General features: G+C 44.5%; 1 protein-coding gene across 3 annotated transcripts in view; it reads right to left on the bottom strand.

Moving 5' to 3' along the window:
* The window catches only part of SPATA13 (spermatogenesis associated 13), a 350,174-nt gene that overhangs the window by 147,104 nt on the left and 175,073 nt on the right, over window positions 1–27,997 (bottom strand). The gene's annotated exons all lie outside the window — the stretch shown is intronic.

The raw sequence follows: 27,997 nt of genomic DNA on the forward strand, positions 1-27,997 counted from the left end.
GACTGCCAAATATTTTTTCAAAATGGTTGTATCAGTTTACATTCCCACAAGTGATATACTAGAGTTCGGGGTGCTCCACTACCACTTAGTGTTGTCTTAATCTCCGTTTTCTCTCAGAAAAATGGGGATAACGGTAGTAGCCATCACCCAGAGTTGTTGTGAACACAAAGAAAGACCATATATATATAAACGTCCTCATAAAACAGTACTTGTTGGATAAATGGTAGATATGTATTTCCATTTTGCTTGCCAGGGCACACAGGTAGAAGTGGCTGGGCTGGGATTCAAAGCCTACAGGACGAATTCCAAACTCCGTCCTCTTTCCAGCATTCCCTCCACAAGGCCACTTCCCAGACGTTTTTAATGGGCATCAATCTCCACAAATATTTCAAAATTATCTCGTCTTTTAGACTCTGTTCTCTTGCATAGATCCTCAGGCTAGGTGCTCTTTCTACACAACTTAAAAGATGAAGAGTTGCAACTCAACAATGTGGAGGGTATTTGTGATTTCTTTTACGGGAAATTTCCACATTCTTTATTGCAATTTACTGTGGAGCATTCCCTCTACCAAATACCTTCTGTTGAAAGTGGCCTTGGCTGCCTTTGCTGATTTCTTCATCTACAGAGCTTCCTTTATTCGCGGTCAGTTCTAAATTGTCAACTTCTTCATTTTTCTGCCACTTATCAACAGACTATTGGCTCTATTATTTATTCCTTGTCTACATGACAAGAGCAAATTCTATTCACAAAGAAATGCAATGAAATGGAACATGAGGATTGTGTGTTGGTGGCAGTGAGGGAGAAATGTACCAAGTGAAGCCTGGCGATGTGGGCCCTGTAGCCCACAGACAAGACGGCAGATGGACAACATGGCTCACACATCAGAGGTCCTGGGACCACACGGGGCCTATTTGGAAATCCCAAAGACACCAGGCCAGCCAGGTGTGGCAAGGTGTGCAGGTTCATTTGCCAAAGGGCTAATGCATTTGTAATGCACTGGAATGTTATCATGTTGATTTAATGTTTGTGGGGGAAGAAATGCAGATGAAATAAAGTCAGATCGAGGACACCATCTAGAGAGGATGCCCTGGTCTCAACTCAGAGAACAGAATCAGACACGAGCACAGACATAATACCAATTTTTTTCAGACACGTCTTCAGTATTGCTTGTTTTCCACATTTGCCTTGATCACATTCAACTACGTTGTGTACCAAAGATACGTAAAAGTTAGAGATGAAAAGAGCAGTTACAATTTAAAATGTAAAAGTGAGAAAGAAAAGAGATAATCGATATTCAGCCCTGAACACTGGGGTGAGAGAGACAAAACCGTTTCAAGATGTGTGAATTCCTCCAGGACAGGGACTTGAATCACTCATCCTCCATTCAACCCTGCTGCTTTGCTGAGGTGACCATCTAATATAAGCCTGGTGAATGGACAGGTCGTGTTTGGAGAAAGGGTAACGGTGAGTGACACAGAGAGACATCTTATACTGCACAGTTTTGAAAAGGTCCTGTGCACCATCTCTGTGGGGGACAAGATGGGACAAGGCACCGTGAGCCCAGACGCTGGTCACACGAGGAGGATGAGGGATCTCTGAAGCACTTTCATGAAGTTATTCCATAATTGACATAGAACACCTGCCATGTGGACTTCGGAGATGCTGAAGGACCGTGACACGGCCCTCCCTCATGGGAGGCAGAGGAGGGGGTCATCACAGACTGTGACCGGTGCTGTTAGAAGGGCTGTGGGCACAGTGAGCGCTGAGGAGAACAGCGAGTCCTAAGCGTGGTCCCCTGAGCCCCTTCTGATGGATTGCACACGCATTGCACTTCGCCTGCGTTTGTTGCTTCCATCAGTTCTCACCAACGTCACAGAGCTACTGTGTTCCTTGAGAACTGAGCCCTGTCTCTGCAGCAACATGCCCTTCTCTTCCCTTTGCTGCCCCATCCTGGACCATGTACAACATCAGTTCATTAATATCAGTTGAATTAGTCAAGCATAAATAATGCTTAGTACTGTTAAAAACTATAAGGATATTAGAAACAGTAGTGTCTATTTAATATCTAATATGTGCCAGGTGATGTTTTAAGCATTTTACATGTTTTTACTCATTTAATCCTCATAATAACCCTATAGGGTAGGAACTGCTAATATTTCCATTTTACAGATGAGGAAACTAAGGCCTCTCTAGGGAGGCTGGTGACTTACCCAAGACGACCCATAGCTGGAATTTGAACTAGGGTAGTTGAGCTCCAGACCCCACCCTCTCCCAATAATGAGCCTCTGTAATGGGCATTGCCTTCTAGGAAGTTAACAGAAACAAAAACACAGAATCAAAGGCTAAGTATGAAAAAATTGTCAAAGGAAATTGGATGTTCAATAGACTACCAGAAGCACAAAACTTTGGTGCTCACTAAGGAATAAATAAGTAGAAATGTAGGGGCCAGCCCGGTGGCAGAGCGGTTAAGTTCGTGCCCTCCGCTTCGGCAGCCCGGGTTCACTGATTCGGATCCTGGGCGCGGACCAATGCACCTCTCATCAAGCCATGCTGTGGCAGCTTCCCTTATAAAGTAGAGGAAGATGGGCATGGATGTTAGCCCAGGGCCAATCTTCCTGAGCAAAAAGAGGAGGATTGGCAACAGATGTTAGCTCAGGGCTAATTGTCCTCACACAAAAAAAGAATAAATAAGTAGAAATGTACATGGAAGTAGGTAAAGAGATATTATGAATGGTAAGATAAATAATAAACAGGGGCCGGCCCCGTGGCTTAGCGGTTAAGTGCGCGCGTTCCACTGCTGGCGGCCTGGGTTTGGATCCCGGCGCGCACCGACGCACCGCTTCTCTGGCCGTGCTGGCACTGCGTCCTACATGCAGCAGCTGGAAGGATGTGCAACTATGACATACAACTATCTACTGGGGCTTTGGGGGAAAATAAAATAATAAATAAAATCTTTAAAAATAATAATAATAATAAACAGATGTGATACCATTTATTACAGATATATGTGTGCACAACTTGACACATTTTATTATGAAACCCAGAGACAGAATTTTCAGGTATATAAATGGATATTTTCATTCTCTCCAAATAAATTGGTAGTGAATGATTAAATATTCTTGTTATTACTGACATTATAATTGTCTAGTGTGTGATTATTACGTGCCAGGCACTGTGTTGCATATTTCATTTCATCATTAAAACCACCCTAGGAAAGTTTATTTTCATTTTGTAAATGGGGAAACTAAGGCACAGAGAGGTTATAAAAATGGCCCCAGGTCCTCAGCTGCATGTCTTTGGCAGAGCTGGGATTCAAATCAAGCTCTGTTTCCCTTTCAAAGACCTGTGTACCCAGCAGGGACATCTGGCAGCTCCTCTCTGCTGAGGGCCCGTCATTACATTCACAGCACAGATACTGCTGTGCTTCGGTAGGAAGCACACAGAATGCGGAGGCTGTGACTTGGCTTCCATTTCTAGAACTGTGGGACTCGGGGCAATTAACCTGTGTGACTCTCAATGTTCTCATCTGTAAAATGATGAGAATTATCTCTCTTCCCAAGATCACTGACAGAAAAGATTAAAATACGTGAAGGCCCAGACAGGAACTTGTCAATTCTTTAGTGTGTATGTGAGGGTGGGTGTGGGGGGTGAGGTGATGATGGTTAATTTTACGTGTCAACTTGGCTGGGCCTTGGTGCCCAGTTGTTTGGTCAAACGCCAGTCTAGATTTTGCTGCGAAGGTCTTTTTTAGGTGTGATTAACATTTGAATCAGTAGACTTTGAATAAAGCAGATTACTCTCCATAATGTGGGTGGGCCTCATCCCATCAAAGGTTTTAAGAGCAAAGATTAAAGTTTCCCAAGGAAGAAGGGATTTGGCCTCAAGACTGGGACATGGAAACCCTGCCTTAGTTTCCAGCCTGCCCTACAGATTTTGGACTTGCCAGTCCCCATTATTACGTGATCCAGTTCCTTAAATCTCTCGCTCTCTATCCTATTTGTTCTGTTTCTCTGGAGGATGGCAACTAACACAGCAGTGGAGGGCAAGTCCGGGAAGTCTTCAAAAAAGAGATCCTGCCAAGTCCTCCAAAGAGCATGCGTGTAACAGTCAGAGACACCTACTAGGATCTGAATGCTCGGGATGCTAAGCATAGCTGAGATGCAACTAAGGCTGTAATTTGCTCTCTAGACGACAGGCAGGAGGTGAGCTCTGCAGTGAAGCCAACCACGGGATGTGTGGGAGCCAGGGGGTGGACCTAGTGTCGGAGGTGGGAGTGGGCTGGGAGGGGAGGAAATTAGGTTGCTCAGAGAGGAAAACGCTGTGGTGGGAGACCAAGAAAGAGACAGAAGACATATGAGAGCTGAGGCACCTCAGCGAAGGAAGGGCCGAGTTCTCCTCCTCACAGCCTGTGCTTCTACTCACTCACGTTTTCTGACATGACCATCCGTTCATTCGTCTACCTGCGTGACCTACTGCAGCTTAGCTTACACCCTACCCTTCCTACAAGTAGAATTAAGTATCTCCTCACCTTCATTCCCATAGTTCTTTTAGAATCATGTGCTTAGCTCCATCACTAGCCCGCAAGCTTCTCAAATTCCTGGTGCCTAGTATCATATCCAGTATTGAGCAGGCATTCAATAAATATTCATTGAATTAAATTGGGCTGGAAAAGATTGGCTTGGATTGGAGAGATTTTTAAGCAACCATATCTGTGGTCCTATGACTGATCAGTGGCTGAACTGGGATTCAAATCCAAGTTTTTAGCTCCAAATGCAGGACTCTTTCCCCTACACCACAGCTGATAGACATGCTAGCAGTGTGGGGCACCCTTGGGGGATTCCCTCATTCCTGAGTAGGTGGTGGTGGAAAGTTAGCTAGCATCGGAATCAACCCAGGATCATTTATTTAAGTTTAACAGAAGACAAATTTGGACACAAAGTTCTGACTGAACTTTATGTTCTGTCACTGAAGTTCTGACTGAACTTTATGTGACTGAAAAGGAAGGTCCAGGAGCAGAAGACACACAAAATGTCAGAATGTTTCTCAAACTTCTGACCACAACCCACAGTAAGAAACGTATTTTACATTATAATCCAGTAAATACATTTATGAACACAGACACAAGGAGAAAATATTCACAAACAATGTTGACTCTTACCACATGCAATACATTATGGTATTTCCTATTCTCGTCGTTTTCTTTGGTTTTGGTGGACTCACTAATGAGATGAATCCCATAGTTAGAAAAACACAGTGATCAGTAATGTGAAAACTACAACGGTGTGATAATAAATAGGGTACAGATGTGACAGCCCTTCCCTCTGCTCCTTTTCCTCTTCCTTCTCCCTTTCTGCCCAGCTCTCCTCCTCCTGTAAACTGTAAAGACAGTTGGTTTTAGCTGGCAATTCTCTTATGCCTGCCTTCCAAACAAATAGATGTTATTTCCCTTTCTCTGGTAAATTCTAATTGTAACTTTAAGCTACTGGAAATTTTCTTTATACAATAACACTGACGTTATATGTTCTATGTTATCATATAATTGAAAAACCAAAAAGGGGCTCTTTTTCTCTTCTGTTTTAATATTTCCATAAAACAGAAAGCCCAAGAACTCAATTTTGGCGTTTGTTCAGGGCCAACTGCGCTGAGGACTAGACTGATATCATCTTTACTAGGCCCTCAGGATTACAAGAGTTAACTTAAATCCTGGACTCCTGTGCGGGTCTGTGAGCCCCTACTTCCTCAGTCACAAATAATTTGACCAAGTGGTCAAATATAACATCCAAAGCCTCATTTTACTTCCTCTCTGTTTGTAGACCGAGTTTACATTCCAGCAAGTCCAGTCACCGCCTCTGAATCACAGTCCTCCTCTCTGTGGCACGCTGAGGAGGCCTTTCTCTACTGGTGGAAGCACTCATGGAGACCATGCATAATAAACAAGCAGCTCGACCGAAATGGACAGGAACTCCTGTGACCTTCCTTCCCTCCATCCACCCTTGCCCAGCCTCCTCAAGCTTTCCAAATCTCTCTGTACACACAGTCATGCTGGAACAGAATGCTGTGTTCACCTTTGTTGCCTATCTAATTTGTTTGATCCATCAAGCCTTGTGTACGATGTAAACTGTTGCAGGCATGAGAGAACAGTTGAGCCAGTTGCTTACAGAGCTTCTCAACTCTCCAACCAAGTTCCCTCTCTGGTTTTCAGCCTCTGCTCAATCCTATTACAGACGATGACGTTTTGATCTCCTGTGATGTGTGGACCAGGTGTTTGGAGCCTTATGTCAGGCACTCCTCCGGGACGCCTGGCAGTGGGCAGAGTTACTGAGGAGAAACTGGGCATGGTTAAATTTCTAAGGTTGCCAAGGTAGTTAGGTCATACAGCCCACAGTTATACCCCAGCTTATTGTCTTTCAACTCTATGGGCATTTCTGCAATGATGTGATGGATACATGCGTTTATAATCAAACACTCCTCTCATTGTGTAAAATTGTGCACAAAAGATAGCAGAGTTCGTGGGAGAAGCGGGGCTGAGGCAGACCACTCAATCTCTTACAACTTTATTACCACAGCCCTAACAAAATAGTAATACTCCTAATGAAAGGACTCACAAAGGGAAAAAGGCATGTTAGAGTCCTAGAAAAGAAATACAACAGCAAGTATATGACTTCATCTTAGGGAGACATGAAACGTAGGAACTTGAACAGATATTTGCACACCCATGTTCATAGCAGCATTATTCACAATAGCCAAGAGGTAGAAGCAGCCCAAGTGTCCACTGATGGATAAATGGATAAACAAAATGTGGTCTATCCACACAACGGAATACAGCCTTAAAAAGGAAGGAAATTCAGACACATGCTACAGCGTACATGAACCTTGAGGACATTATGTGAAATGAAATAAGCCTGACACGGAAGGACAAACACTGGATGATTCCACTTACATGAGACAGAGCAGTCAAAATCCTAGAGACAGAAAGTAGAATGGTGGTTGTCAGGGGCTGGGGGGAGGGGAGAATGGGGAATTAATGTTTAATGGGTACAGATTCAGTTTTGCAAGATGAAAAGAGTTATGGAGATGGATGATGGTGATGGTTGCCAACAATGTGAAAGTACTTAATGCTAGTGATCTATGCACTTAAAAATGGTTAAGATGGTAAACTTTATGTTCTGTGTATTTTACCACGATTTAAAAAATAAGGTGTGGGTAGCTTCGTAGAAGGAGCTTGAGGGTTGACATTGATGAGGACAAGGGCAAAACGCACACAGATTGAAAGAACTGAGCACAGAAGAAGAAAGTGGACGAAGGAGGCTCAGGAACAGGCACGTGGCTATACTGCTGTATCAGAGGCATCAAACACTAACACACGGGAATCATGAACCAGTGCAACTTTCACTTTATATTGACATCCTTCCCCTATTTGCCAGTCGCACTGAGCTCAGTTGCTTTACAGAAACTCAACCTTTAGCAAAACAGACTATACTACGCTGTCATGACCAGTTACTCAATCAAGTCATCAATCCACCTCCTTCTACCTTCTCAGCCTCATGTTCTGCCTAAACTACTAGAAAAGCTACATGTCAAGGCATCACTCCCCAAGCCAATTAATCAGACAGGTCTCTTGAAACACCATGTTTACTCGATGTGGAAAAACATCTCATGATTGGTGGTAAAAAAAAATCTTATCAATCCAGTGTCATCTTCCACCTAATACATGCTGGGTGTCAGAGATTGTGGAAAATGGTAAACTCACCAGCAGGCATATTGGGAAAAGAGTTTATTGATACAGATCAAGTATCACCAAAATGTTTCCTTCCCTTTATTTCCATGTGGAATGCATAGCTTTTCTAGGAAGAAAACATTTTATGTCTGAATAAGGTCTCTTAAAGGAGAAACTTGCACAAATGTTTGAAATTAGGTAAAACAGATGTCAGCCCGTCTGTGGGGTGGGAGATTCTGCAGTGCTGTAGAAGGTGGATAAAACTGTGTAGCACAGAGCCATGGAGGAAAATGCTTTAGCTACAAGGGGCTATGCTAACTGAATGTGTAATATAATCATGACATTTTAAATGTCTATTGCTATGGGCAAGTAAGAAAATGATTGACAATTTTTTTTTATTTCTGTACACTTCCTATAACGATATCATCTAAAAGAACATTTTAGAGCTATTTATAGCCTACATTCCTCTGTGTTAACTATCACACCAGTTTATATGTTATTTCTTATCTTATTAAGGCTGTGTAGATAAGACTATAGGCTAGTTAGTTATGTATCTCCTTAGCAGCAATTTTAGTTATCAGTTCCTATCTTTAAATTAAAACCAACTAATTTCTTGTGGACCCACCCACAGGGAAGCCACCAGCAATCACAGAGATGCTTAGTGAGGATGAAGACAAGGGGAGTTGGCTGAATTGGGTGGTTAATTGTGTCAGCTTTAAAGGGTGTCATTCGGAGCCGGCCCAGTGGCATAGTGGTTCAGTTCGCACGCTCCGCTTCGGCAGCCTGGGGTTCACAGGTTAGGATCCCGGGCGCGGACCAACGCACCGCTTATCAAGCCATGCTGTGGTGGTGTCCCACATAAAGTAGAGGAAGATCGGCACAGGTGTTAGCCCAGGGCCAATCTTCCTCTGCAAAAAGAGGAGGTTTGGCAATGGATGTTAGCTCAGGGCTAATCTTCCTCACCAAAAATAAATAAATAAATAAAATAAAGAAAGAAAGATAATAAAGGATGTGATGCTCCATTCCACAATGGGAACTGCCTTGCTGGTGGGGCCGGAATAGACACACCTGATTGGCTGTAATCCCTAGCAATCATTTTAAAATTAGCACAGGCTTTGTCCACGGGATGAGGATATTCAAAGTGTGTTGTCTGAGGCTCCCTCTATCCTAAACAGAATGTGGATAGGTGCTGCCTAAATACCATCTCCCCATGTGTCACCCTCCTGTCCAATCAGCAAAGATTCCCAAATCCATTTTCTTCTTCCTTGACTCCAAGGCTTTCCATAAAGTGACCCTACACTACCTGTGTGGACAAAGTGCTTCCCGCTTCCTCTCCTCAGCTTCAGGCAGACCAGGCCTGTAATTTTTTCAGGGGTGCGTGTGCGCCTTCTTCCTCCCATCTGGAATAGCCCCCTCCTCCCCTCCGCCAACATAATGCCTTCTCTCCTCAAGACCCAGCTGGTGTTCTCTCTCTTCCATGGAGTCTTGGTCAATGCCATCTACAAGGGTTTTCCCTCCTTCGTCTTCTTCACGTCCTTCTAGCCAGCACCACCAATTTGGCATTTAAAAAATTTTTTTGTTCATACACCTTCCTCTCCACCTGGATTATGAATGGAGCTTTCCTGCATTGGACAAAGAACTTTCAGAAATATGGATTAAGTCATCTATATCTACTCTTGTGTTAATTTTTTTTTCTTTTCCTTTTTTTTCTTGTATGTGTCATATAAAAGGCAAAACCACATTCTATTAAAGAGCACACAGTGCTCTAACGCCTTCTTCTTCAGCAAGCAGTGGTTTTCCACTTTCACTAGACGGCCCTCCCCAAAGTCCAACAAATCTCATCTTAGCTATTAATACTTCATTCTCCCATCTGTAAACTGAGAATTGTAAGAAGTATTTACGAGTCCTCCTCTGCTCCCTGCTCAAATCTAACTACACAAATGCTGTTGTTCAGGTGCCAACCTCCACCCTCCGAGTCTCCTCTCGGAGGCCTGCGATTATTTTCATTACGTCTGTTAACAGTGGCTCCGTTTATGTCCTCTGTGGACTCAAATAACCGAGAGCCCTCTGAGGAACACACGAGGAGCAGTCAGCTTCTTGGGACATAATCCTTTTCCTTGGATGGGACATGCTCTAAACCTTGTTCAAAAGTTTAGAGCAAAGTCAGTGTTTGGCTGGAATCCTCTAGCTATTTTACAATGCTACAGCTGTTATAGAAACAGCCCTAATTAATACCTTTAAAAGAAATAAAGAAGTTAGATCATCACCTGTTGTCCAGTTAGTTGGTATTTTGTGGCCATTGTAATAAAATTCTCCTAAGGCAGTAGGATTTACATATTTTAATCAAGCAACCTATCCATGCCTTTCCACTCTCTCTCTTCCTGACATCCCTGACACCCCAGTTAGAGAGTAATGTCAGCGTTCCCAGGGAGTTGAGGAGAAGGCTGGAGCAGGTCTCCTTTGCCTTGCCCGGTTCTGAGTAGTGGCTCATCATGGTGAATTGCTGTACCTTTCATCCTGCCTGTATTCAAATGCCCCTCTCCTCTCCCCCTTCTGCTACCTGGTCCCTACTTCATGCTCTATGCAGTCATAGGTCTACTAAAACCTTAGTCCAGGGGCGGCCCGGTGGCATAGTGGTTAAGTTCGTGCACTCCGCTCTGGCAGCCGGGGTTCACAGGTCGGATCCCGGGCACTGACCTTTGCACCGCTCATCAAGCCATGCTGTGGCGGCGCCCCATGTATAAAATAGAAGAAGATTGGCACAGATGTTAGTTCAGGGCCAATCTTCCTCAACAACAACAACAAAATAATAATAATAAAATAAAATCTTAGTCCAAATTTGGGAAGGAATGAAGAATTTCAGGAAAGGAGTTGGCACCTTAAATCCGAGGGTGAGCTCTGGGCAGGAACTAGAAGACAAAGGCAAGGAGGTCGAGAGCCAGGTGGGTGCAGAAATTGGCTCATCATCCACGTTCTATACGTGGGTGCTGCCACGGGAACCTAGAACCCCAGTCTCCATGTCTCCTCTGGGAACATGAGCCAAAGCCTGGGAATGTGGAAGGGAATCTCGGTGGCCGCTGCAGCTGGCTGGTGTGCTGCGACCAGGAAGGCGCTGAGGTACAGGACTACAGCAACCTGCGAGGACCAAAGAACCTCTGAGAGCTGCTCAGTGTTCAAGCAAAGCCTTCCCGGGCCAGCCTGGCACATCGGGCACAGTGTAACCACCAGATCGGAGAGCTCTGTCAGCTGTACTCTGACTCTTCTTCAACAAGATACCTTCCGTGTAGCACCAGCGTGGTGCCTGGGACACAGCGCTGGGTGATGCTAGTTCTCTTTCTTTCCTCGTTTTTCTGGCACTGCATGTAGAGGTTACAGGCATTCTTTCTTCGTCCATTTTGATGTGGGAAGACGAGGGTGGAGGAAGGCGGTACCTGCTCTTCACTTCGGTGTGATGTTCGGAATGTAGGTGAGGCATGTGGTAAAGTGGGTCATGGAAACAGACAGATCTGGTTCACACCCTGACTGGACCACTTACAGTTGTGTGACCAGAGGCAGGTGGCTCAACCGCTGCAGAGTGAGGATAATAGTAACGACCTCACACGGTTAGTAACAGCAGTACCAGCAGGAATAGAGCATGCACGGCTCACGGGCAACACAAGGTCTGAGATTCAGTGAGAAGATGCCTTCCCTGCGCCTCTCCATGAGGCAGGGTCCTACTCCGGCCGACTCTGGACCAGGCACTTCTCACTAACGCGACTTTACCCAATCTCAGGGCAACCACATAAGGTCAGTATGATTATTCCCATCTTACAGATGAGGAAATGGGATAAATAACTCACCTAAGGACATCTGGCTAGAGAGCAAAGTGTTGAAGCTCCATGTTTCTGGTCCCCATCTTAAGCCCTTTCTCCAGCTTTGGGGGCCAACTCAGAACTCTGGGACTGCCCCACTGTAAGATGTGGCTTCGAATCACCAGCGAGTTTCTGAAAAGTGTTCCCCCCGCAGTGTTGGGTGTTCTATGCTTCATTTGTAGGGTGTTCTGAGTTAGGTGTGGGTGGCATCACGACACCCCAAGCTCAGGTAATGCCTCTCTCTTTATAACTGACCTCCCAGTTCTAAAGCCTCGGAAGAAAGACCACGACTTGGAAAACGATGACTTTTTCAGTTTAGAAAACACGTTTTTCTTTTCTGCCTTGGGTCACTCATCTTTAAAAAATAGGACTAAGCATCAATTGAGCTAAAATATGAGTATATTAATGATAGCCCTGCCAGTATCTGAGGGATTTTTATCTACACAGAACTTTCAATCTGATGCTCTCCCCTCCCACCCCACTCCATCGACCGCTTAGGATTTGTTTTTTTTAAGATTGGAGAAAATGGGGGGAGAAAAAAGAGAGAGAAGGACAGGGAAGGCAGAAAGGGCACTGTGGTGTCCCTCCCAGATCTCCAGGCACTTACAGGCACCTAAACACTGAGGACTTTCTAGAGCCTCTGCCGCAGGCACCATGACCCTCTGCCTGCAGGTATTCTTTGGCTTGGAATGGGCCAGAATACCAGAAAATGAGTGCTCTGGGAGCAGCCCTGGTTGCACGACGGCAGGGAGCTCAGATTAAATGCTCACCTTCCTCCCTTCCTGCTTCTCTTGCCTGATCTCCCACCCATGCTTCCTGGGCTCACCTTCCAGGTAACTGACCTAGACTCAAATCACTGTCTCAGGGCCGGCTTCTGGTGAACCCAAACTAAGAAGCCATTTGTGATTAGTAAAGGGCTGAGACTGGGCTGAGAGCTGCTTCGGCAGGAGGAGAAGGCCCTTGGCTGACGACGAGCCTCTGCTCACAGGAGAAAGGGCAGGACTGCCGGCTCAGTCTTTCCTCAAATCACCAGAGGTAGGGAAATGAATGGTCTTCTAAGGGAATCTTGGTCCATGAATCATAATTCCAAACTCTAAGTCATTGAGTGATCTACCAAATACCAGAGAAATACAGAGAATATAAAATGCCAAAAAAGGAGTAATTATCTTCTAAGGAGCAAGTTCCAACACTCACACAAAAAGTCAATGCGAAATTGTTTTTTACATATACTGAGAAGGGCACAATGTCTCTTCTGTGGTATTTCTGTCCCAAATGCATAACCTCAGTCTAACATGAGAAAACATCAAACAAATCTAAATCGGGGGAATAACTGGCTGGTGTTCTTTGAAAGTGTCTTGAAGGTCATGAAAGACAAAGACTGAAGAATTATAACAGTTTGGAGAAAACAGTTTAGTTTAACAACTAAAAGTTATTGTGGGATCCTGGATTGGATCCTGAAGCAGGCAAAAGGCATTAATGGGAAAAAATGGGGAATTCCGAACAAAGTTTGTAGATTAGAAAACAGCGTTGTATCAATGTTCACATCCTGGTTTGGATCGTTGCCCTGTGGTTAAGTCAATGTTGACATCAGGGGAAGCAGGGTGAAGGATATATGGGAACTCTGTTCTATTTTTCAACATTTTTGTAAATCTAAAGTTATTTTAATGTAACGACTAAAAACCTTTCCCTAGAACTGATTAACCCTGTCCAAAATTGCTCTAACACCAGGACTGTAAATCATAATTGGGAAAAACTTGTTGGACTATTTCCGGTAAAAAGTGAAAAAACGTTGCCTGGTCTACTTTTTATAGTCACACAAGCTGGAAAATCCATAGTAGAATTTCCAAGTCATGTTTAGCTCATTCTGAGAAACACTGTTTTTTGTTTTGTGTTTGCTAGGGAAGATTCGCCCTGAGCTAACATCTGTTGCCAATATTCCACATTTTTTTTATGTGAGCCACCACCACAGCATGGTCACTGACAGACGGTGGTGTGGTTCTGCACCCAGGAACCGAACCCAGGCCGCCGAAGCGGAGCGTGCCGAACTTTAACCACTAGGCCATTGGGGCTGGCCCAGAAACTGTTTTTAAGGTGTTGTTTCTACAAGGTTCATCTGAGATGCCTGAGCCAGGTGAGTAAATAGCTGCACGAAGACTTAACACCCCATTTGCCAGCCCAAGTTAAATGGCAGTTTTGAAGAAAAGGAAAATACCAGACTTGCCCAAAGTGGTGGTTAGTCTGTTCTGAAACAGCACATTTATTCCCCTTCAAGTGATTCATGAACTAGAAAAAAAATTGACAATGTTCACTTAATGATATGTCTCTTTTTCTTATCCATCTGAGGCTTCACAGTTGAGATATAAAAGGCAACAACTTTTATAGGTTCCCCTATTTCTTACTTACTTAACAAACATCCATTAAATACCTCCTGTATACAAGAAACTAGGGCTGCAAGGATAAACAGGACTCAGACCATTCCCTCATGAATTATTCATATTCTGAGACTGCCCTAATTAATTATGTTATATTGATAAGCTCTACAGTAGAGGAACATGCAAAGTATTTTTGGAACATAAGAGAGAGAAGGATTAGTTCAGTTGGAGAAGTCGATTAAGGCTTTGAGGAATAAATAGGAGTTTGTCAGGTTCAGAAGGGAGTGTGGACTTGTGAAATCTCATGATATGGCCCAGAGTCAAGATGACAGAACAGATAGGGAAGCAGGAGGTGGTGGAAGATTCAAAAGCATTACCATGGCCCAATGTTAAAAAGTGACCTTCACTAGAATTCCTCAGAACACTTAATAAATTAATTTTTAAAATATTAATTCTTACCATTCTTCTTCAAGATTATATGAGACAGATAAGCTTTAGTGATCATAAGGTTAAAAATGTGGCAGAGATTCATCAGAGAAGTGAATTCTGGTGCTCATCAGTAAAGAAGTTAGAAAATTAACCCAGATTTCATGGGCCTGCTCACCTTATTATATTATCATCCTTGGTTTTTTCAATTAAGTGAACTGCAGAGATTCACAAACAATACCTAGTTTAATTTTAGTCCTGAATGTTTAATAAAATACAGATAGTTGTTTCAGAAGGACCTACACACAAACAGAAATATACATAAAACCAAACTTTTGAATAAGAACATTTGACCTTGGTTGAGAGAGATTGGCTCTTGATCCAAGGAGTTCTGCTTCTACGTCTGACCCTATTTGTTTTGGGTTCCAGGATCTCTTACCCCAGGTTCCACCAAATCTCTTATTTATAAAGGGCTTTGAAGATGAAAACTCTATAGTTGAATCACTAGTTTCACTTCCAACATCAATGAGCCTTTTATATTTTGAAAATATCCTGTCTTCCTGTAGCGAGAACAAACTGTGGATTGATTATCTCAGCATCTGTTGGAGCTCTCGACCTTCCCTGAATCCAACATGGTATTCAAGGATAACAATGGCTAAAATATAAACTAACTTTAACCTAAACTAACTAGGCTTGTGTTTACTAAACATAAAATTGAAGAACCATTTACTGCTACAAATATACATGTGAGAACTGCAGCGAATTGATTTAACTTATTGTGACATTTGCAGCCATAGGTTATTAGAATTGGAAAGGATCTTAAAGGTGGTCTATACTCTGGAAGATACAGAGTTTGGAGCAAGAATAGATCTGTCGATTAAGCAAATTGTGCTAAGTCACATAGCTAAGCAGTGCCAGAACCAGGAAAAACTCTAGAGCACCCGACTTGAGGGAGAATGCGCTTTCTACCTTACCAGACTGCCAGGGATTATTTTTGTAGTTCCCATAGTTAGTAACCAGTATTCTGACATCTTAACAACAAATTTATATGTTTTTAAAATCCAAATAGTTTAAAATTTGGAAAACACGGCTTTCTGCAGTAAAGATGGCTTTCTGATGTAACAGATGGTAATAAACTTACACAGATTTTCCTCTGACATTATATCACTCGGCTGCCAATTTTTTGTTCCTTCCTCATCAGAAGAACTTCTGCTCATATTTTCTTTTTAAGTATTGTTGTGGCTGAAACAATAAAATAATAAAAAAATATGTTGAAGTCCTAACCCCTGTGAATGTGACCTTATTTGGAAATAAGGTCCTTATCGGTGTAGTCAAATTAAGATGAGGTCATACCAGATTAGGGTGGGCCCTAATCTGACTGGTGTCCTTACAAGAAGAGGGAAATTTGGACACAGAGACAGACAAGGAAAATGCCGTGAGAAGATGGAGGCAGGAGTTGCAATGACGCAGCTGTAAGATAAGGAACGCCGAGGACTGCTGGAACCAGCAGAAGCTGGAAGACGCAAGGAAGGATCCTCCCAAACCTTCAGAGAGAGAGCACAGCTCTGCTGATACTTTAATTTAGACTTTCAGCCTCTGGAACTGTGAAAGAGTAAATTTATATTGCTTTAAGCACCCAGTTTATGGCAATTTGTTATGGCAACCATAGGAAATTAATACAAGTATGTTATTTAATAAGATGCTAAAATCCATTAATACTGCAATAGATAAAGGACATAAAGAGATATTTTATGACCAAAAAATACAATTATTAAACATCCATAGAAAAAAATATATTCAACTCTGCTATATTTTAAAGAAATTGCACATTAAAACACTGATGTGGTAGTTCTTTTACTCAAATAGCAAAAATTCAACATAATGTCAATAATCAATGCAGGTCCAGTTGTGGGAAAACTGACACTAAAACATGACTGGAAGAAGTACAGAATTGGGGCAACCCTACTGAGAAACAATTTGTCAGTACTTATTCAGTAATACTTGTATAATCACCTCTGGGCATCTGATCAGGTTCAAGAGGAACAGAGTAAAATTTCAAGAACACACAGTAACAACAGGCAGTCAGACACGTCACTGAGCGTCAGACTTGATAAAACAGAGCACGCTAGTGACCTGCCTCTCTGTCCCTCCTGGACCTGAAGACCCGCCCTCTGATGAGGCGCATCAAATTCTCAAAGAAAAGTCTGGGAGCACAAGCACTTCTTGATAATACTCATTATTACTTCTTGGTAATATTATCACTTCTTGATAATACTTAAGCTGAATTTAAAGAGGTCTTATTCCAAAATCTCACTCCAGTCTTAAAAATTATAACACATTCTACAACTCTCTATAGTAAAAGATATTTTCTCTGTTGTAGAATTAATTTATCACAGGAATCCCCAAGTCAGGTTCTATTTCCCCAGTTTTACTGAAGAGGAAGCAGAGGCCCAGAAACATTAAGCACCTTGAACTAGGCCCCTGGGCTAATCCGTGGCCAAATCGGGGCTAGAAGCCACATCTTCTCATTTCAGTTCAGTAGCCTTTCATTCCACCATGACACTAGCAAATGCTTTGCACTGACCTTTTCAAAATTGGAGAAGACTTAGAAGTCAACTTATTGATGAGGAAACTGAAGCCGAAGGAGGTGAAATGATTTTGCCAAGTTCACACGACAATTACCAGACGTCTAAGTCTGTCTCCGCACCGCATGACCACATCTCATACGTAACCAAGCAGATTTAACCCAATTTCCATCAACTACACAGGTTTGTTGTGCCCAAATCCATTCAGCATTCCTTAAACAAATATTTCTTGTGGGCCTACTGTGTGCCAGCCTTGTGCTAGGGGCTCTCTGTCCAAGCCCAGTGGGCCCAGAGTTGGACAACATTGGTGGACATTGTGGTCCCCAAAGCCCAGCTGGTCAATTTAGCTTTGGGAAGTCTAGAATCAGAATTCATCTAATGAATTTTCTGAGTTTCCTAGTTATATCTGCCCATGATTGTTTCTTTAAAAACAGGAATTTTTGTGGCCTGGCAGTGAAAGACCATTCAGAACCTCAGACAAATAATTTCCTGTTAATAATCTGCTTAGGAAAACTTCTCTCCCACACACCAGCCCAGCTGAGCTTAATGCTCCCTGAACAGCTTCTGAGGCTGACTGCTGTTTAAAGGGCAACCAAGAACCTCTTAATTCGGCTCAGGAAAGAGAACACATTGTTTTCAGGAGATCAAAAGATTTATCTAAAAATAAGTATCCCTACCCCATTTGCTAGATTTGCAAACTTTTGTGAGACTAATACGCTTGCCTCAAGTCAAGAGAATGAATCACTCTAGAGGATCCTAAACTCTTGGTAAATACCATTAGCATCTCATTATGCTCACTTTATCCAGCAGTAATTTTAAGGATTAGCAAAAAGCTCCTGGGTGGGGAAAATGAATTCTTTATAAAATTACTGTTAAAGTGTGAAAGTGAAGCACCTGATATAATTTTCTATCTTGAGTGATGGTCTTTTGTAAAAGGAATTGAACCCCTAATTTAGGAGATTATTTTAACCTTGAACAAATATGATTTAATAGGGCACACAGCCTTTAAACCTTCATTAAAAATACATATTCATTTAAAATTGATGTGCTGTCTCCTACCCGATTATTGCAAATCCGAGGGAAAGATGGGAGAGAAGGGAAAGTAGCTTTTTTCTGTGGATGATGAGTGTATCAGTTGGCTAAGGCCGCCATAACAAAGTACCACAAACTGAGGGGCTAAAACAACAGAAATTTATTTTCTCACAGTTCTGGAGACTAGAAGTCCAAGATCAAGGTGTCAGCGGGGTTGGTTCCTTCTGAGGGCCGTGAGTGAAGCATCTGTTCTGGGCCCCTCTCCTTGGTTTATAGATGGCTGTCTTCTCTCTGTCTCTTTACATCATCTTCTCTCTATATGCGTCTATCTCTGTGTCCAAATTTCCCCATTCTATAAGGACACCAATCATATTGGACTAGGGCCCACTCTGCTACCTCATTTTAGCTAATTACATCTGCAACGACCCTATTTCCAAATAAGATCACATTCTGAGGCACTAGAGGTTAGGGCTTCAACATAAGAAGTTTTAGGGGGACACAATTCAACCCATAACAATGAGTAAAACTATCCTGAGGCCCATAAAACCACTGAACTGAGGCTTTACATTTCATGGGCCCAGGAGGAAACGTTGGTGCCACAAATGGCTAGGACAGTGAAATACTAGAGAATACTAGGAAATACTGGATTGCCTCTCTAGCTCTCCAAGGAACAAGCTGGGGTGGAGGGAAATATTGCTGGGCTCAGAAGGACCAAGTCTCATCCTTGAATGCCGCATACTAGCAGGTGACTTGGATGATATAATTTACCTTTTGCACAGAACATTACCTTTTACCAAGAGTTTAACTTTCATCTGTGTGACCTCAATGAAATCTTACAAGGACCTAGTAAATGGGAGAGTAGACTTCTCTTTTGGAGGAAAAAGTTGAGATCCAGCGAAGTCAAATGACCAGCCAAGGTCTCAGCGTAAACAAATGCCAGGGCCAAGACTATGACCCACCGCTTCCGACGTTTGACTCCACATCCAGGATTTTCTCCTCCATCTCGATGGCTGATGTTTCTTGCAGGTTGCAAAGGTCGCTTCCTGCTCAAAAATATGTCACATAGAACTTCTCATCAACCTTGGTTGAAAATTTGAGCAACTTTCCTGTCCCCTCTTATTCTATCTATGACGGCAACACGAGGCTGAAAAGTTTAGACTCACTGTCTTGCTGAAGAACACTGACTCTCGGTGAACGAAGATTCTTCACAGTGCTCCTGAACCTGCTGTAATTCCGACACACGAGTGCAAGTGCTTCCTTTTCTGGGAAAGGTCTCTAGTGTTTCATCAGCTTCTCCTAGAGCTCAGTGGTCCTTAAACCAGTAAGAACCACTGGTCTATCAGGATGGCATACCCAGGATCTCTACTGATGCTCTCTTGCTCTTCTCCTCCTAAAAACTATCCGCCTCCTCCTCCTGAAAGCGTCTCCCACTGGGACCCCTTTGCTGATCTAGGCCTGGCCTAAACTGCCAAAAAGAGACGTGCTGCTCTGGGTATGGGCTCACCCTCTAGGCAGCAGGTGCTTCCCCATGTGCCTCGGGGAGAAACAACAGCAACAAGTTAGCCCCAGGGCTTAGCTAGCCCCCTGAGCCGCATGCTGGATCCCAGGCAAGCCCAGAGCAGAACCACTCACGGGAAGGCGGCTGGCACTTGTGTTTTCATGGCTTGGAAAGGCCCCTGAGACTAACAGGACAACTCCATCAGGTACTGTCTCTATTACTCATTCCTTGGATAAAGGCAAGGACATCCTCACCTTGGGGAGAGAAATCTCTCGGCCTGAAACCACAGCCAGTTACACAGCTTTTGACATTCTCTTTGCTTATTCCATCTGGCAGGGTCCCATCCGGGCACCATTCTGCCTCTCTCCTCCGTTTGGATCATTTCATCTCTCTCCCTACCCACTCCCAACCTCCTGCCAGCCATCACAGATACCACATGCCCCTGGAAGGCACGTGGAATCAGTATTACACCAGGTTCTGACCAGGAAAACTTGAAGAAGCTCTAGAGAAACACTCAGTCAACACGCTGTCTGTCTGGTCCAGCACTGGGTTGTAACCTCTCCTGGAAGCCACATCCACACGAGATGTAGTTCTAGAGCCTGTGTCCTGACTTGACAACTTGTCCTGCTCCTTTCCCCCTGTGGACCAGAACTCTGTTTTCTCCTGACATTTCCTTTGTGCAGCCCTGAAACTACTGTCTGCCCTATGCCCCGGTTCTGTGGGTAGGGCCAGCCTCCCTGCCCCAGCCATCTGCTGCTGTCTCTGGAGCTCTCTGCACCACCTCTCCGGGCTGAGCTCCATCTACCCACCTGTTCCGGAACCGTAAGACACCTCTTGGCCTACCTACCACCTGTTGCTTGTCTCTGGCTATTACATTGTACCTGCATGACCTGCTCTTCTTCCCTCACCTTCAGGTATATCTGGCACCTGCCTCACCTCAGTAGGAGTATCTAGTTCCATTTCTGACCCTGTCTGTTTCCCCTGCGCCCATTGAGATTAACCCTTCCGAAGCTGTGGGTGCTGGCGTTGAAATTTACATACAATGTTCCAGACATACAGAAATATAACTCTATTTCCTATAATTGATCTCAAATGTCCCAAGAGCTGCCATTTCCACTTGAAGGTAGAAAAAGATTTAGCGTAGTTATTGTGGTTTAAAACAGTCTCCACCAGCTTAGCTCAGTCTCTTTGGAGCGAATACTCGGTCTTTCAAGTTTCCCTTTCTCTTTCCCTGTGCAGCATGTGGGCGCAGGGCAAGTTTCAGGGAGTGGCTGATCTCTGTGCTATTGTCTGGTCCATGTAGGCCTCACAGTCTCATCCCACGGGGGCTCTGGGTACTCGTGTTTCTTGATATTATCTGCTGCTGGCCACATCTGTCCACTGGGAACGTGCAGGAGTCCGTCGCTGATGCCGGCTCCCCTCCTTGCCTCAGCTGTTACACGCAGGCATGCTGTTCTCCTTGTCCCAACGCCAAGTCCCTTATGGTCCCACCAGCTCTCTTTGCCCATCTGCTCCTTGATGTAGCAAGAAGGAACTTCTGGATCTCCTCTCCCAGCCGCCTTTTATAGGCCCTGGGAACCTGCACGTAACATGAGGGAAGCCCTCACCCGCCATCTCTCCCCTAAGATAGCCACACAAATGAGGATAGGCACTGGCGCCCTCTCTGCTTTTTTGGATCCCCTCCAATCTCTTTGGAGTTTCTAAATATCTCCTCCTCACACTGGGGGTACAACACTCGCCCTCAAAGCATCTGGGGCTACGGGCCAAGAGGAGGCAGACCCTGTGATGGGACTCCTGGAGCTGGAAGAGTTCTCAGATTCAAACAGGCAGGCAGGCCGTTAGCCTCAGGGCAGTTGGCCAGGCTGGCTGGGCGCCTGCCATCGGCCTGGGGATCCGAGGCAAGGTTTCTGGCCAACAGGGACGCCAGTGCTTGCTAATTACCAAAACAGGGACTCAGGTATAGGGATTATTTGATAAAACTGGAATCCAGTGTGAATCCTGGGTCTCAGGTTGAAGACAGAAGGCCTGTTCCTAGAACTGAGGCCCAAGAATAGGGCCAGAAGAACAAAGATCATGATTTGGGTCCATCCTGAGATCTCAGCATCAAAACCAAGCTACAGCACATCCAACCATAGACTTATCTTTCCTGGAACAGTTCACCGTTCACCTGATACAGTTTCATAAACTGTGACTCCATGCGCAAACATCAACTATTATCTACCTTCTGACTTTTCCTCTTTCTCTACTTTGTCTGGGCTCTAGATACCCCCTTGTCAGACTGTAGTTCTGAGACATCATTTTCTTTATTTCTCCCTTCCTGCTGGAGAACCTGCAGGGTTCCCTGTTGTCTCAGGTCAACCGATACTCCTCAGCCTGCTATTCAAGCCTTTTAGCAACTCTGCCTCTGCTTCCTACTTACCTCACCTCCCAGGACTTCCTGCCATGGGCTCTGTTTCCATCAAGTAAGTCTTACATCTAGTCCCGCTTTTGACAGTAGCAAGTACTGATTTCTGCATCCGCTTTCAAATGAAACAAAATTATCAGCATCTTCTTTGTGACAGGCACATGATCACGACAGAGGAAATAAAAATAAACGAATTTTGGCCCTGACTTCTAAGAAGTTTTCCTTTATGAAAATCCCTTGAAGTTTCCTTTCCTGTACTTTGAATTCTAAATATCACATTTTCTTAGTGTCTTCTCCTAAGTCGGGCCTTGCCAAATTAACCCCTTTCTGTACTTTCGTAGGAAAGGTATTAATAATACTTCAAATTTGCACAAAACTTTTTATCCTTTCACAATGTTTTCAAATAATTTTTGATCTTCAACCCAGCCTGTGAGATGTCAAGACAGTTATTTTACTCCCAATTTCACATATGGGGAAATGATGCTCAGGGGTATTGGGTGATTTGCCTAAGGTCACACACTAATAAATAAAGACCAGAGCCAGGACTAGAACTCAGGCCTTTTGTCTCTCTGTCCAGTGTCATTTCTATTCTAGTTGGCACAAATCAGGACTGCATTCAGCCAGCCATGCAGAAGTGAGGACTGGGTATGATGGTTTAACTAAATAGAGGCTTATTTTTCTCTATAACAGGAAATTTAGAGATAAGCCATCCAAGGCTGACACGGCAATTCCATAATGTAATCAGGCTCCAGGCTCTTTCTATATTTCTGTTCTGTTAGCTGTCACACTTGTGGTTTTCATCCTTGTGGTGGCAAGATTATTCCCACTTCTAAGTACCAACTCTGTGTTCTAGGATGAAGGGCAAAGGACAAAGGGCAAAAACCAAAATGGTACATGTCAGTTACTTCCCCCTTAAGAAACTTTTCTGGAAGCCCCACTCAGTTACACCACTCACATTTTATTGGCTGAACTGTGTCACCAAGTCAACGCTAGCTGCAAAGGAGGCTGGGAGGCTGGGTGTACTAAGCTGGGCACATTGCCACCCTGAACAAAATCTGGGCTGCTATAAGGAGAATGGGGAAAGTTGAAGGAAGGAGAATGGGTGGTTGGTGGTGTTTGCTACAACTGCCCACCTCTCTAATTGGCCTTCCCTTCTTTTATGTTGCCACATAATAGTCCTTGTCCTCTCTCACCCGTTTCCCTCCTCCAAAAGTGTTACAATATCCCAAGAGAGCCAGGCTCCACAATTGTTGCCCCTCTGTCTCAGCAAAACTTTGATTTCCTCAGAGAGATGTTAAAAGCAACAATCAACTAAGGTAATTAACATGAGTTTATGAAAGCTGTGTTCAACCTGGATTTTCTGAGTATTTCCCATTTCTAATACGTGGTCCTACTGTTCTCATAAGCAATTGGAATGTCTTGTAAATCCCAACATTTCAGCATCCAGACTTCACCTCCTGGATATCTGGAAGTAGCATAAAATCTCTTTATCTGACATGTCTTGATTTGGAGCTATTTCTAGGCCCTGGGGACACTGAGGTGAATGAGACAAGACCCCTGCCTTCCAGGTGCCATCTGTCTGGATGGGGCGACAGTCCAGTGTCCCGGTCAGGTAAGCAGAGATGGTTCTGTGAGTCCAGGCCTCGAAGAGGGCCTACTTGGGGCTGGTCCACGGCGCGTGGGGCCACAGGGAGGAGGGACGCTGGTGTCTGCAGGAGTCAGGAAGCATTACGGGAAGAGGACTATTTGATCTGGACAAGGTATGCCCAGGACTAGGTATGAATTCTCTTTTTTGCTGTAAACAAATGCAGAAGAACTTAAGAACCCAAGCCAACGCTGGTCTCTTCAAAGACCCCACCTAAGTGGACTGTAATAATGCGGCCTTGTTCAAAGCGTTCCTTTGCAAACACAATTTGTTCAAATGCCAGTCCTTTTCTGGATTACTTTCAAGCTTATATAAAAATCTTTTGAATTTCCTCACTGAAAAGTCCTTGTCCTCTAGGATGGGTTCTGTTTCTGAACACATGGGGACTCATGGAGACAATCCGTGAATTGGGATGAAAGACGAGAGTAGCCTTGCTGAGAGCTCAGGCTGGGCTCCGAAGCTCTCACCACAGCTTCCTTTTAAGCAAGTTCACCTGCTGAGACTCCCGGCTTCTTAGATTACATATGTAAAGCCTATAGAGAAAAAAGTAAAGAATTTAAAAAGCAGTCACAATTTGAACAGGCCTATGTTCAGTCCAGGACAATAGTGTGTTTACAGGTTCTGTTGATTCTGTCTTCTCAATCATAGGATAAGCAGTTACTTCCTCACATGTGGTCGATGTTTTATCCCGAAAAGCTGGGAAACCTTCACATGCTATCAGCACAAAGAACTATCCACTTATCTGTTCAGGGAGCGAGGACAAGGAATGATTAATCCTGTAAAGCTGGCCACCTTGAAGCTTCCGATTTTGTCTGATAAACACCTTGATCTCGAGACACTCAGTGATGAGTTGAAATGTAGCCAATAAATCAGACAAGTTGTATTCCTCCCATGTGCTTCCGGAATTCTCAACAGCTCTACTTTTGCCTTTGTCTCTGATCTCTTCCCCTTTCTCTCTTCTCTGTTCTTGTTCTCCTCCCGCTGGGTCCTGGAACAGTGGTCTGATTCACGTTGGCTAAGCCGTCTCCTTTCTAATTTAGTTATAGGTGGGTGTCCAGATGGCTCACTCTGGAAACTGGAAGGAGTTTTCCTTTTGACCACCTAGGTCTGGGCTCTGCTCACTGAGTCACCAGCAGCATCAGCCTGTTTGTGCAGAGCCGCCCTCTGTTGCATCAGCCAGCAGCTCTCCAGTGCGCACTCCTGGGCGCTGACCGGGACTTGCTATTTCCCTGGCGTGATGCCCTCACGCCAGGCGCTGGGCACTCGTGAAGCACAGTGCAAACACGCCTCCAGCAACGACAGCCCTAAAATGGGGGGGAGGTCAGTCCGAGGGCTCGCTGCCAGCACTGGGCAGAGAGAAGCCTTCCTGAAGGAAGGGGTGGGCGGGGCCCTCTCCAGGCCACTTCGCCCACCTCTTTGCACTTCCCTAAACTGCTGGGCAGCTGGAGCGAGTCCCCAGTGACTTTCTGCAGCAGGAAGAGACAACAGATCATCAGGAAGCAGGGCCGGGAGCCACAGGCTAGAACTCCAGGGTCCTCCAGTCCTGACCTTTTGGCCCAGGGTCACAGATTTTAATCCACCACCTGGGCCCCAGAGTTATTGTGTGGTCTTCATTCCCGAGGATGCAGACAGCCCCAGCACCACTCACCAGGCAGCAGCTGGGCAGGGCTGGGCTCTGTCTGACAAAAGTTTGCTCTAAGTCCTGAAGGAGAAACCTGTGTCCATCACCAGCCCTGGGGCATACTAAATATATAAAAGAGAAACAGCCAGAAATCCTTGCAGGGATGGGAAGCCACTAGCTCTTCCTTTTGTCCCAGACACAGAGTGCCCTTCATCTCATCTGACTTCAGGCAAATATCAGGGCAATTAAATGGCTGGCTATGAAGCAGAACAAACCCAGGACTTCCTAATCTCAGGCTTCGGTCTCCAGCAAATGTGAGATCTGTACGATCTGTAGTGCCCCCACCGCTCTCAGCTCCGGGGGCTGACGCCACAAGAACCTTGCATTTAAACTTTCTGTTACACCCTTGACATTTCTCCGGACCAGCCCCAATCTGTGTTTCCAGCAGTTTTTTCAATCCTAAAACACAAAGAGTTGAAGTGTGGACCATGGGAATGTAAGGATTCAAGTCCTGCCCCAGTCCTGTTCCTCCCTCCCACACGGGACAGACTTCTCACTTAATTCTTTGATCACTGGACGCCCCTCTGACCCCCAACATTTTAGTGTGGGCTGTGGAGAGTGGACCCTGGCACCAAAGCCCAGACATTCTCTCTTCTCAGCTCCTACCACACGGGTTGTGGATTTAGGGCCTGCATTGCAGAAGTCATCTCTTTAAAACAAATGGTCATCAGAGGGTCTCAGAAGATCGATGGCCTGGGGCCGCAGGGTGACAACAAAGAAGGAGAATTGTTCTCCAGCTAAGTTTATCACAGCGCTTGCAGCGGGCAGATTAGATGGTTGTTCTACTAAAACTTTACTGTAACCATGATTATCCCAAATAAAGAAAATAATTTGATTTTAGATGGCAGAAAAAGTAAGAAAGTTTTTAGTTTACTTGTTTTGTTACCAAATTTTAAAGAGCAATGGGTAGTGAAATGTCATTGTATTGGAAATAGAAGCACATTATTGCAGAAATAAGATAAACTAAAGGCTAAACTTTAGTTGATATTTTTAGTGGGAAGTAAGCAGTTTCTTATAATATAAGGTAGGAAATTTTTATGCTTAAATTCTCCTTAAATATTTTTTGCTTCTTTTGCTCCTGGGAATCCTGTTCCCAGAATAAGGCTGTATGTACACATCAACGGACAGCTTTAAAAATGCAGATTCCTGGGCCCAGGAACAGCTGGTTTCCAAAACCTTAGTTTGGGACGGGGAAGAACAGGCTAATTGGTAGAAAGCTACCTGAGGGCTGAGCAGCACCATTGGGCCCAAGGGACTTTCCCGATGGCTCTGCTCCATTATTGGATTACGTCTCGGCTTTCCCCTTCTCTTCAAACAGCTAATCGGAAACCAGAAAAACCTGGCCAGGCATCGGGGTTAGAGTAAATGAAGGCTGATGCTTTAGAACGTTTTGAAAATCTTTACAGAGCAGGTTAGGCCAGTTCCTGGGGGATGGAACAGGCAGAGGTCATTTCTGGGCACCACAGCTATGGATGTCATTTCCGCTCCCGGGCTTGACAAGTGCACGTGGGCAGATCACCCCACAGAGCACAGGAAGGTGTCTAATCAGCCATCAAGGAGTCCAATTCCAAGGGCAAGGGTACTGGTTCTGGAACACACACCACTGCGGTGTTCCTGTAAAGAACAGGTGCTTTATTCTGACGACACCCGGGACCCTAGAATTTACGGCTGATTTAGAGGTTCCATCCATCCAGAGCCTCCCCTACAAATGAAAAACCCCCCTATAGCTTCAAAGAAAATTGCAGACACCAGAGACAGTGTGCAGCAGAGGTTAGCCCTCCTTTACAAAGCAACTTACAGTTGTTTATTTGTAAATGCTGTTCATTGATTACACTGTCACTTTGCCAACAGGAGAGTGAGTTTGGATGCAAACTCAAGGCAGGAGGAAAAATAAGAAATGAATAAAGCTGTAACAGACTCAGTGCTTCTCTGTTCTATCTCCATCTGTGATGTGCAATGTAAACGTATATTAACATCATCTTTGAATATACTGTGCTTTAAAACTACATGAAATTCAGATGTTACGCTTGCTTACAAGTCAATATTCTGTGCCCTTTCCAGAATCTGATTACTGCTCAGCAAACACTGGTTGGCACATACTACGTGTATGCAGATTGGTTAATGCTTTGTGGGAAAACAAAGATTCCTGCTCTCAAGAAACTTGCAAGTTATGGGCTTGAAAGGATCTAAACTGCAGCTGAAGGGACTTATCACAATAGCTCACTTCTTGAGCCCTTCCTGTGCGAGATGGCTTCTTCTCTCCTGAGTTCACCCTACAGTTCACCCTTCTCCACCCTGCTGTGTCCCCAAAGGCTACCCTATGTGGACTACATCCAGGGGCTCCTGTGCGCTGGGGCTCCGGGTTAGATTTGCACAATGGGGAGCACAGCCCGTCCTGGAAGGAGGGAGGGGAGGAGGGAATGAGGTCAGGCTGCCATTGGTTGGGCCACTGAAGGTCACATACCTACAGGGCAGGCCTTTCCACCTCCAGGTTCTGGCAATGCCCTCTCCGTCCCTCCTCAGCCCTGCAGATAGTGCCTCCACTGTTACCAGCCTGGGGTAGGCACTACCTTGTGGCTTCCCTATGTACCTTATTAAACTACTCTTTATTAAATGTTCTTCAAGTCACCCCCTTTCCCACCAGGACTGACCGGCATTTCGACCACGACTTTGGTATTATTAGATTAAATCCTCAACCAACACGGTGAAGTAAGGAGTATTAGCTTCTTTTTACAGACCCTGGAACTGAGTTTCAGACAGGTTAGGGGATTTCCCCAAAACCACAA

This window comes from Diceros bicornis, chromosome 9 (assembly GCF_020826845.1).
Source record: "Diceros bicornis minor isolate mBicDic1 chromosome 9, mDicBic1.mat.cur, whole genome shotgun sequence".
Taxonomy (NCBI): domain Eukaryota; kingdom Metazoa; phylum Chordata; class Mammalia; order Perissodactyla; family Rhinocerotidae; genus Diceros; species Diceros bicornis.